The 12,132-nt window shown below is 54.8% G+C and overlaps 1 protein-coding gene across 3 annotated transcripts in view; it reads right to left on the reverse strand.

The window, feature by feature from the left end:
• Window positions 1–11,523, reverse strand: part of WSCD1 (WSC domain containing 1) — a 47,563-nt gene extending 36,040 nt beyond the window's left edge. The window contains exon 1 of one of the 3 annotated variants that reach the window (XM_019981841.2): window positions 11,457–11,523. The gene's annotated coding sequence lies outside the window, so the exon portion shown is untranslated. Of the gene's footprint in view, window positions 1–10,183; window positions 10,203–10,233; window positions 10,483–11,456 lie in introns of those variants that run through there. The other 2 variants (XM_070772887.1, XM_070772888.1) reach the window with 2 other exon arrangements.
• Window positions 11,524–12,132: the final 609 nt, after the last annotated feature.

The following is a 12,132-nucleotide window of genomic DNA, read 5'->3' on the forward strand; positions in this document are numbered from 1 at the left end:
CCAATCCCAGCTCTGCCACTGGATGACTATGTGACAGCAGGTGGGCTATTTTACCTCATGGGGCCTCAGTCTCCTCATCTGTAAAATGGAACTAACGCTCTACCCTGGAGCAGTAGGACAATCCACTAATGATAACAGGAAGGAGGAAAAACAGCAGCAGTGACCTTGTATGAATCCTTAAACTATGTGCCAGGCTCTGAGCTAGACGCTTTATGTATCATCTCATTTAATCCTCACCCCAAAGTGATACATACAGCATTACCCCCATTTTACAGATGAGGAAACTGTGGCAAAGGGAGACAAAGTAAACTTCCCAAAGTCACACAACTGGGGAGAAGAGGAGCTAAGGGTTGGAATAGCCCGAATTCAGAGCCTGGACTGTGAACCCCCATGTGGTCCAGCCTGTAATGAACCCCACTACCTGTATGTGCACTCAGGCCAGCGCATAAGTATACAGCAGGTGCTCAATGCATGTGTGTACTGGGGTTGCATACTGTCTTTTGGAAATGCTTCTGCAGAGGTGGGTTGGTTTTAACCCAGGAGAGGGCACAGAGGAGGGAGTGGGCTTGCACAGTCTTCCCTGCTTCCTGAAGGGAGGACACCAGAGCAGGAGAGGCCCCGGGGCTGTGCACCTGTCAGCAGAGGCTGGGCTCCTGGTGTAGAGAAGCCTTCCCGGGGTGCCCCTCTGCTCCCCAGGACTCAGCTCTCACACTGGGCTTTGGTTTCCTTTGACAGCGCCTCTGAAGTGCACTGTCGGGGGTTGGTAAAGGGGCCCGCAGCTGCTGCGAGCTGGGCTGCTGGATAAGGACAGCCTGGAACACAAGGACAGGCTTGTCCTGGGGTGAAAGGCTCCGAGGAGCGTGACTAAGCCGCTGCCTGTAACTAACAAGGCCCGGGACCCCCGCCAGGACCCCGCGGCCCCTCAATGGCTGCTCTGTGCCCTGGGGACAGTGGCCGGGTGTGAGAGGAAAGACAACGTTTGGGCTCTTGTGGCCTGGCATTCCAGGGTCTGGGAGGGGGTGGTGTCAGACCAGCATGACCCTTTCTGATTCAATGCTGAGTGCCACCAGGTTCTGATGCTTCTGGGCAGGGCAGGATCTGAGAATTAGGGGGTCCAGTGGGTCCTTTAGGCTGGGGCAGGGGTGGCAGGGTAGGGAGTCAGCAAATGAAGGTGGAATTAAATGCTGAGTCTGGGAGCCATTTCAGATGGGTCTCCAGAGCTTTTATTTTCTCTCTAAGCTGGTGTGTGCCAGGCCCACCCCGGCCAGCCTCGTCAGATTTGTAAAACCACAGAGAAAATCCCAAGAAATCCGGACTGATCCCCTGCCTCCAGCTTTGGCCCCTCCAATCCATCCTCTGCAAGGCTGCCAAGGTGATCCTCCTAACACGCAAATCTGATCACGGCGCTCTCCTGCTTAAAACCCCTTTCAATAGCTCCCTGTGGCTTTGGGATAAACTCCAAGCTCCTTAGCATGACATACAAGGCCCCCTTCCTGATCTAGCCCAACCAACTCGTCTCTTGCTGGGCCCTTCCCTTCTGCTTCCTCATGGCGTGCACATGTGTGTGTAAACACACACACACACACACACAGACCCCATGGTCCAGCAAACAACCACAGCATGTCTGCCCTGGTGCCTTTGCACATACTTCACTTGATGTCTTTTCCTCCCTCTTTACCTGGTGAATCCCTCTGTATCTCCAAGACTCAGCCCAGGTGTCACTTCCTCCAGGAAGCTCTCCCTGACCATCACCCACCCACTGGTATAGATTTCTCTGTCTCCCCATGCTGATCCTCATCCCAGCATTTGCCATCCTAGGATGATTTTAATTGTCCTCATACTTGTCAACCATCCTTGCAGGACTGCGACTGACTCCAGGCTAGAGGTCATACGCTATGTACACATTTTGGTAACCCCAGCTCACAACATGAGTCCCAGCAAAAAAGATGCTCAGCCCTCTCTGTGTCTGAATACGTTTTTTAAATGGATGAGAAGATACACTGATAGGTGGATCCTGATATCAGAAACCTGCTTCTGTGGGGGTATTGTTGTTCAGTCACTAAGTTGTGTCTGACTCTTTGTGACCCCATGGACTACAGCACTCCAGGCTTCCCTGTCCTTCACCATCTCCCAGTGTTTGCTCAAACTCATATCCATTGAGTCAGTGATGCCATCCAACCATCTCATCCTGTCTCCCCCTTCTTCTCCTGCCCTCAATCTTTCCTAGCATCAGGGTCTTTTCCAATGTTGGCTCTTCTCATCAGGTGGTCAAAGTATTGGAGCTTTAGCTCCAGCATCAGTCCTTCCAATGAATATTCAGGGTTGATTTCCTTAGGACTGACTGGTTTAATCTCCTTGCTGTCCAAGGGATTCTCAAGAGTCTTCTCCAGCACCACAGTGGGGGATCTTAGGGCAATGAAATCTCAAATTCCGCTTATCCAGAGCTGTGGGGGCCTCCCTAGATAGGTAGGAGACAAAGCAATACATGAGCACGAAGGACACAGCTTCACCAGTTCAGGCCTTAGAGATACGTGGAAGTTAACACAGGTGCTGAGCTTTATATTTGATCTTTCCTGTGTTGTCATTTTAGGAAAAGGGGCTTCCAAATCTGCTTGCAAAAGGCTTCTGGTTACAACATTGAGATTCTATCAGTGAAAAATCCTATAAAACTAAAATAAAAGGGGAGTGTGGACCCCTGCTGTGGGAAGAAAGGTTCTGATGAGATGGAGCCAAAAGGTGGGCAATGGATCAACAGTTCACAATTTTGAAGGCAAGATGCAGCCTGAATTCCATATACGTTTGTTCAGAGGAGCTGCAAACATGCTACAAAGGGTGCAGCGGGGTGAGGTGTGGTCAGCGCTGATCATTCCGGAATTGAGTGATCACACCTGGGTTCGCCAAGGCACCTCCCCGCCTTCCACCAAGTTCTTTCTGGAGCCACCCCTTCCCACTGGGGCCCTCCCCTAGTCTGGGGAGGTGGACACTGGGCAAGGGGGCAGGGGACAGCTGCTTTCAGGCCAGAGCTCCACGACCCCTGCTTCTGATAAGACAGACTGCCACTCTGAACTTTTCACACTGCAAAGCTGATTCCTAGCCCAGAAAACCTGGATGGGGGTGGGGAGTGGGTCCATGTAAACCCACAGTATTAGCAACCTGTCGCCAGGCCCAGGCTTCTGCTCTGCAATCGTCCCCGACTCTCTGCCACACTCACCTCTCCCCGAGGGCACAGACAACACCTGATTTATCATCACATTCCCAGATCCTAGCATGCAGCCTGCAGTGCCTGTAAATGTCTGTTGAGTGACTTTATGGGAAAAAGCCTGGAGGTTGGGAGGAGGGGGTGTTGAGTCAAGTGCAGCATCTGCATAAGGACTCAGAGCCAAGCCACAAGGCAGCTGAAGAACAGAAGCAGCCAACACCTGGGGAGGGGGGTATATCTAACCACTACGTGTCAGCTGTGCCCACTGCATCCCAAAGCCAGGAGGCCCTCTATGAGAGCAAATCCACCTTGAGCAAGTCACCGAACGGGTGGTACCTCAGGCTTCCCATCTGTGAAATGGGGGTTAATCAGCATTGTCATGGAACCGAATGAGAGAGGAAACCTCTTATCTACAGCCAGTGGCAAGGGAAGCAAACTTGGAAACTCCTTGGAGGAGAGGCCTTCAGCAGTGAGCTGTGGGGGACATCAGCCACCCTCACCTCCAGTTAGCCTCCAACTCCCTGGGGTGGGACCAGTATCCCACGCTTACCTGCAGCTGCCTCCATGCTAAGATAGGTGTTAGCGAACTGCCTGCTATTTCTTTCTTTTTGAATATTTATTTATTTGCCGCACCAAGAGGCACGTGGGGTCTTAGCTCGCCACTAAGAGACTGAACCTGTGCTCCTTGTACTGGAAGTGTGGAGTCTTAACCATTGGACTGCCAGAGAAGCCCATGCTTGCTTTTTCAATGCTGAAGAACCTGCCTGCAACGCAGGAGACCTGGGTTTGATCTCTGGGTTGGGAAGATCCCCTGGAGAAGGAAATGGCAACCTACTCCAGTATTCTTGCCTGGAGAATCCCATGAACAGATGAGCCTGGCAGCACAGTCCATGGGATCGCAAAGAATCAGACACAACTGAGCGATTAACACTTCCATCCCTCTTCTTTTGCAGCATTTAGTAATTAGGCTACACTGGGTTGTATGTTTCACCTGCACCATCTCATTTACTCTGTATCTCCCGTCGAGGGGGATAACCTGATCACCCCCATTTAAGAGCCTGGGTCTCTAAAGCTCAGCTGGTCAAGGCCAGACAAACCAGGGCCAGGATTCAGACCCCAGCTCCCTGCTCCCAGAGCCCACCCTGTGTCCACTCAGCTGCCCACCTCTCTCCCCAACCCAGCTTCAAAGAAGGCAAGATGAAATCCTGAAAGGGGGTTGGTATGCCTCCATCAGATCTCTTTGAAAACATGCCAGGATGAAGCTCCCAGGCATGGTGCCACACACAGAGCACCCCCCAGCCAGACCTCCCCCACGCTGCCATGTGGTGACAGCCCCAGCCTCCTGACCCCTCCCCTCCTCTGCAGGTCCAGGCCATTCTCCCCTAAGGCACGCTCCCCATGTGACACCTCCCATCTGGGAACCACGCAAAGTGCTTCGAAGAATCATGGGGGTGGGGGGGCAGGGGACCCCCACTCCTGCCTGAGACTCCAGGCTTCTCAGGAGGGAAGGGGCACCACGGAGGCACAGAGCCTCAGGCTGGACAAGGTGGACACCAGATGCCCTGCCTGGGGGTCTGCCAGAGGCCCAAAAGCCACCCTAGAGGAGACCAGGGCCCAGGGGAGGGAGACCCTCAGCTTCTTCCAAGGAATGAGAAGAGAACACTGGGACAGGGAGGCTTCTGGGGGGTCTCTGGGAGGGAGCAGGAGCCTAGCACAGGTGGGAACACAGACAACTTGAACTGTTACTTTGTTGTCATCTGGACCCAGGTGGCAGCCGTGGCTCAGTCTGAAGCGGGGCAGGGGGTGGGGGTGTGCGTTGGGCAGATGGCACCAGGCTGAGATTTCCGCGGGACTGAAGAAAGGAGCAGTGGTGACAGCCAGGAGAGGAGAGAAGGCAGCCACTGGGGCCCGAGGGCTGGAGAAAGAGCTCAGAGAGGGCCCAGGTCTGACCAGTAGCCAGTGGGGTTCAGTCACACGACTCCACCACACCACCCCCGCCCCCACCAGAGAGGACAGACAGGGAAGGAAAGAACACCAGCAGCCTTAGGAACGCCATGGCCACTGCCGTGTGGGCTGTGACCATCTGCAGATCCAGAGCCATGAGCTCTTAGCTGGGTGAGCCCCAAACACAAGAAACAGGGACCCACGTGTTGCTCCCGCAAACAAGGAGATGGGCATTCGTGGTCCAGCAGCTCAGAGCCCCAGCCTCCATGATTGGCAGGAGGGTGTCTCAGCCTCTAAACTTCAGCAAAGCCCCACTGAGAGCCTCCAGCTGGGCTCGGTGCTATGAATTAGCACCCCTCCCCGTTTCTTCCCACCCTCAACCCCTGCCACTACCCTGCCCAGTCTCAATGCCTGTCATCTGGACACTGTCCCCTCTCCCAGAGGCTGCCCTCTCCCAGCAGCCTCACAAAGAGATCTTTCTAACACCAAGAAAGAGCAAAGCTCCAGGCTCCAATGGCTCTCCAGGACTCAGGTGACCAAGTTCAAGCCCCTCAGCCTGGTATTCACTGGCCCTTCCTGGGTCGGTCTCCCAGCAAACTCCTTTCAACATTCCTTCCAGAACTTGATGCCCCACTGGCCAGCAAGTGATGCTTCAAGCCCCCTTATACATACTCTTCTGTCGGCCAGGAATGCTAATGGGTGCCCTGTCTTGTGGCTCAGAAATGCTTTGCAGCCACCAACCTCAGCTCCAATGCTACCTCCTCCATGAAGCCTTGCTCAACGGGGAGGCTGGATGCTCAGGTTACGTGTCCTGCCTTGAGTCCCAGGTACACTGTCCACTTCTCCTCCCAGCCTATGGGCCCCTCATAGACACAGGCAGTGCCTGTTGGGTACAGGGCAGGCCCCAGAAATCTGTGCCCATGGGTCACCCTCCCTCCAGTGCTCAGGGCCACACTGCCCTCACCCCCAGGTCCCAAGGCTCTGGGTCTTGGAAGCTCAGAAAGAGAACAAAGGACCCACTAAACAGAGATCTGCTGGGCCCTGGGATGGGACAAGGTTTGGGAAATGGGAATGCAGTGGGGTCCCTGCCTTTGAAGAGGCAAATCTTTTGATCTTCTGAACTTTAGAACTTAAGGGAAAAGTTCCAAATTAAGAAGTGGTGCTTAAAAGGTATAAAACATAATACTAAGGTCAAAACTCCAGTCAAAGCAAAGGAGGTAGTGGGAGGGGAGATTCTTCCAGTGAACTCAGTGCTCTGGATTGGGAAGACCCCCTGGAGAAGGGAAGGGTTCAGATAGAAAAGACCAAATCCGTATGTTCCACCTTAGAGACTGCAAGACTGCTTTCACACACTCTCAAGTGTGCTGAAAGAACCAACAGGTCATCAAATGAATGAGGGATCTTCCCATAAACTTGTGAAGTCAAAATCATTACCATCTCCATCATGGTAAGGCAGAATTTGAGACAGAGAGAGAGGCCAAATTAACCTGACCAAAGACAAGCAGTTATTGCTAGACTGAACTCAGGTTTTCAGATTCCAGGTTTGTGATATCATCTACCGTATCACGTGGCCTTCCTTCATCCATTCAACTCCAGACATTCCTCCAGACACTCAGCTAGGGGCCAGGGCTGCCAAGAAAGAACACCTCCATGGGGGTGGCATCTCCCCTTTTTAGTTGGTTGGTCTGGAGCCCAACCCACTCTTGCAAGAGCCAATTACAGACTCTTTTAAGCTATCTCTGGGCCACCTCTTTGGTAGAACCCTATTTTGTTCATGTGCTTGGATGTTTCTTCCACTGAGTGGCAAACTCTTGAGGGTTGTCCAGACCTCACTGAGTGATTTGGATAAATCTGAGCAAGTGGGTAGAGCATCCAGCCGAAGTTAGCCTCAACCTCCTCTGGCTCTGTGCCTGAAGTCATGGGATGGGGTACTTATGCTGGGGGGTGGGGAACACCTTGGACTCTCCTGTCCTCAGAACCCTCCTGGCCCCCTCATGAGTTTTCAGCAGTAAGAGACAGAGAATCGAAGTGGAGGAGGAAAGCTTTAATGGCTACCAAGAGGCTCGCAGTATTTGAAGCCGCATATGGTTAACCCAGCCCATTCTTCCAACCACTCTCACATCCACCCTAGGAAATACAGTTCCTCCCTGACTATGTTCTCCAAAAGAGCCACCCTTCGAACAACTTCCCAGGTGACATGTCAACATGTGTGTTGTGTTCAGTCACGTCCGACTCTTTGTGACCCCAAAGACTGCAGCCCGCCAGGTTTTTCTGTCAATGAAATTTTCCAGGCAAGGATACTGGAGTCGTTTGCCATTTCCAACTCCAAGAGATTTTCCTGACCCAGGAATCTGATCCAGTGTCTCTAGTGTCTCCTGCATTGGCAGGCAGGTTCTTTACCACTTCACCACCTGATATGTCCACATGCTGATTACTAAAGCCAAGAGGAGGAGAGATTTAAAACAGCAGAGTGAAAAGAAGTCCAGGGAAAAGTAGTCCAAGGCCACGTTCCAGCGCTCACTCCCCAGATGAGCGGGGCCTGCCTCCATCCCAGTTCTGCCCCCGCTGGTGGGTCTGATCATCACTCACGTCCTATGGATAAGGGTCTAAACACTGAGCTATATTTCTGCTTTGCAAATAAGATCATCTATAGACACAGAAGGCAATGGCACTCCACTCCAGTACTCTTGTCTGGAAAATCCCACGGATGGAGGAGCCTGGTAGGCCGCAGTCCATGGGGTCGTGAAGAGTTGGACACGACTGAGCGACTTCACTTTCAATCTTCACTTTCATGCATTGGAGAAGGAAATGGCAACCCACTCCAGTGTTCTTGCCTGGAGAATCCCAGGGACAGGGGAGCCTGGTGGGCTGCCGTCTATGGGGTTGCACAGAGTCGAACACGACTGAAGCAACTTAGCCGCAGCAGCAGCATAGACACAGAGAACAAACTTATGGACACCAAGTGGGGAAGTGAGGTGAGATGACTTGGGAGATTGGGATGGACAGGTAGACATGACTGATATTATGTATACAACAGATAACTAATGAGAACCTACCATAGAGCTCAGGGAACTCTACTTAGTGCTCTGTGGTGACTGAAATGGGAAGGAAATCCAAAAAAGAGGGGAGATACATTTATAGCTGATTCACTTTGCTGTATAGCAGAACTAACACAATATTGTAAAGCAACCACACTCCAATAAAAACTGATTGAAAAATTAAAAGATAAACACGGAACTGCCCCAGAGTCCTTTGCCCTGGCCTCAGTGAAGCTCCAGATGGAGAATCCAGGGGACTGGCCTCGCCAAGGCTGACTGGGGTCTGAGCCGGATGGAAGCACAAGCCAGGTGTGTCTATAGAGAAACATACCTTCCCAAGAAGCACTGCTCAGACACAGTTCAGTCCCAGTCTGGAGGCTCGGGGCTGCCTGTTGAGGCAGACTCTACAGGAAAGCAGCTCTGCAACTCACTCCCCAGTGCTCCGAGGGCTCAGGCTTTAGCAGCCAACTGGTGGCCCACAATATCCGCTTCTGCCTGACTAGGCAGACAGGAGGGAAGGGGCAGGGGGCCAGCCATCTGCTTAATCCAGGCGTCTCTTCACTTCCAGCCAGACACACAGGACACAGGACAGCACCCCACAGGGCTCCAAGTGAAATAAGGGAACCCCTCACCCCAAAATAAAGCATGCTTCCAGAGGAGCTGTGGAAATAGTCCTGCTGAAGACTGGAAGATGCTGCAGCAGGGAAGGGCCAGCCCAGCTGTCGGCCAAGCTTCCTTTAGGAGATGAACACAGCTGCTCTTCCCCCATGGAACCACTGGGCTCTGGGGGCAACCAATGGGCCCACCGGGGCATCATCTCCGAGGGACTTGTGAGGCCAGAGCTAAGTGTATGGGGAGGATGAGGGCGGTCAGGGGAATACTGGACAGAACCTCCCCCGACCTTGCTCTCTCTCCAGCACTTGCAACGGCCAGGTCGAGGTTGCTGCAGGCAGAGCGCAGCAAGCCAGCCCTCTGCTGCCTGTATTCCCCTCTCCACCAGCCCTCACTTCCTGTGCCTGAAAACCTAGGCGATCCAGAGGAGAAAAAGAAAAAGTCACTCCCTCTCCCCATCTCCTGATCCCAACCATGGCGTTCTGACATGGGATAAGCCAAGCACTCCATAAACTGAAGCCCGCCCTTCCAGCGAAAAGAGAGACGACAGCGTCTAATGTTGTTAGAAAAGTGCAGTGGAGTTCCGAGTCTGTCCATATTGGGTGCTGCTGGGGACCAGGAGAGTGTGGGCAGCAGCAGGATCCCAGGGCAGGGCTGTGAGACTGGAACCCTCACGTCCAGCCTTCCCAGTGCTCAGAGAAGGGTCAGAGGTCTCCCTCCCCGCCCCTGCCTCCCCACTGGGCGAGCCGGCACCGAGCCAGCATCATTCGTGGGCACAGATGCTCAGGGAAAACAGACACCCGGGAGGTTATCCGGAGCAGAGGACCCCCGAGGCTTCTCCTGAGAAACGAAAAACCGCAATTAGCAGCCTCCAGTCATGAATCTCCTTCTACACTTAGGAAGATGCAAAAGCTCTACTTAGGGTAATTTTCCGGACAAAATACATACGTTTCGCCTTTGCCCATGCCTCCGTTCAAGTTCACCAAGAGACGGAGAAAAACCTCCGCTGACCGGAAACCTGGCGTGCTAGCAGAACGAGAGGGAGCTGCCGCTAGGTAAACGTCTCCTCTAAGAAAAGGCAGTGCGCACCCCAAAACCTGTCCTCACCCCTTCCCCGGGCCCGGATCCAAGGCTCCATCCCGGAAAACGGACAGTCTCTGAGGGTTCCAAGGCGGGTATGCGGCTTGGGAAACTGCCTTGAGCACCCCCGCCCCATCCCGCTCGTCCGAAACCTCCCTCCACCCAAGCGCACACACTCCAGGGCGAAGGCTCCCCGGCCCCGCGAGAGGCACCCCCCGCCAGCGCGCCCCGAGCCGGAGCAGGTGCAGCCCCGCCGCGCTCCCGGCCGCGTCTACACAAACTTGTTGGCCCGCGGCTGGGGGAACCCTACCCGCTGCCCGCGCAGGGGTCCCGGCTGGAGCACCCGGAGACCGCACTCACCCACGCGATCGCGGCCAGCTGGGGCGCCCGCTCCCCGCCTCCCCGGGGCGCTGAGCCCGCAGCCCCGCAGTGCCCGGAGCCTAGGCGCCCCCGGCGCCCGCACGCCCCCGGGTGGCCCGCGGCGAGGAGCGGCCCAATGCGCCCCGGGCACAGGGCGCCGCCGCCTGGCTCCCTGGGCTGCGGACGTCCGGGCTGAACCGCGGCGGCAGAGCGAGCGGGCGCCGAACGGGCAGCCGGGCGAGCGGGCGAGCGGGCGCCCGGCTCTGCACATGCTCACTCGCGCGGCCCGGGGACAGCGGCCGGCCGCCGCCGGGTCCTAGAGGCGACCGTCCTCCCGCCGCCCGTGGGAGGGGTCGCCCAGGTCCTGGGGACCAGCCCACCCGGCGCAGCCACACTCGCTGCTGGGAAGCAGAGTCGCCGGCACCCACTTCCATACACACACTCCCATACACACACAAAGAACCTCCCTTGCTGTAATACACACCAGGCTAATGCAGTAGCGCTCACACCAACACACGTCTACACAAACACACTGGACACTGCCACATAGAGGAACAGGCTCCCACACTCGCCCAACACACGGGGACACACAGTGATGCAAACACACTGAACCACTGCTTCACAGACACTCTGACACCCACACTCACACACACAACACACACACACACAGGGCTCTGTCCTGGGACACTGACAGCCACCCGTTTGCAGCACTCTGATACCAAGCCACAGAGGCAGACAGACACACGTTGGATCACTGTCCCACGCAGAGCTAGACACTAACACTCACATCCTTATGCACACACACACACGCACTCTGAGACAGTCACCCACAGATCGCTACCCCTCAGACAAATACACCGACACCATCTCCCATGCCCACACACTCAGGGCTCTACCACCAACCACTGCACTGCCCCACACAGACCTACAGTGACAGACCCACACTGAGGTGTAGTGATCCACACACCGGAGTCCACTGACACACACACTGCTGTGTAGAGAGTCATACTGGCCATTGGCCCACAGACCCCCTGAGGTGGATAGGCGCTGATACAGACACACAGGTACACAACCACACTGCTACACACCCATCCCCTTTTTAAAATAACGACTGGATCCAACCTTCAGGATTCTCCCTCCACGCCCCACTCCTGCTCCTCAGAAGTCCCCAAGCCACCGTGCTGCCCCTGCCCTGCCAGGCACATCCTTGGCCCTTGTCTCACCTGGGGCTGGCTGCTGAGATGCTCCGAAAACTGGGGACCAGCAGAGGCTGCGGGAACAGGTGGCGCTGGCATGGCTCTAAGAGGGTCTTCCTGAAAGGGAGTTGCATACCTCCGACTCCCACTAGGGGCAGCACTGCTTGGCAAGGCTGGGAGGAGCCGTTTTCAACAGGTGGAGGGCAGGCGGGGAGAGGATTAGCCTGGGGATCAGTCGAAGCTTTATGTAGGTCAGTCAAGTGGCACCCAAAGGGGAAACGGAGGCGCTTAGGTTAGCCCGGCTAGTCAGGCCAAGTGCAGAAATTCAGAGAGTCAGCCCCCCTCCCTGGGATGAAGTAGGGGAGTGCTGGGGCCAGGGAGGACCTGGAGGAGGGAACAGGAAGTGAGGGATGATGCTTGCAGGAAAGCCCCCATACACATCTCTTTGAAGTGTGAATGTGTGTGTTGCTATTATTGTTGCTGTTGTTCAGTCACTCAGTCTTGTGGGACTATTTGCGACCCCATGGACTGCAGCATGCCAAGCTTCCCTATCCTTCGCTATTTCCCAGAGTTGGCTCAAGTTCATGTCCATTGTTGCTATTATTACCAACAACAGTAATCCACTGTACATTTTTTGCATTGCGTTTTGATTTTCGAAGCCCTCTCCAGGACAGCTACATCATTTGTGGGACCCAGTGCAAAA

Source organism: Bos indicus, chromosome 19, assembly GCF_029378745.1.
Source record: "Bos indicus isolate NIAB-ARS_2022 breed Sahiwal x Tharparkar chromosome 19, NIAB-ARS_B.indTharparkar_mat_pri_1.0, whole genome shotgun sequence".
NCBI classification, from domain to species: Eukaryota; Metazoa; Chordata; class Mammalia; order Artiodactyla; family Bovidae; genus Bos; species Bos indicus.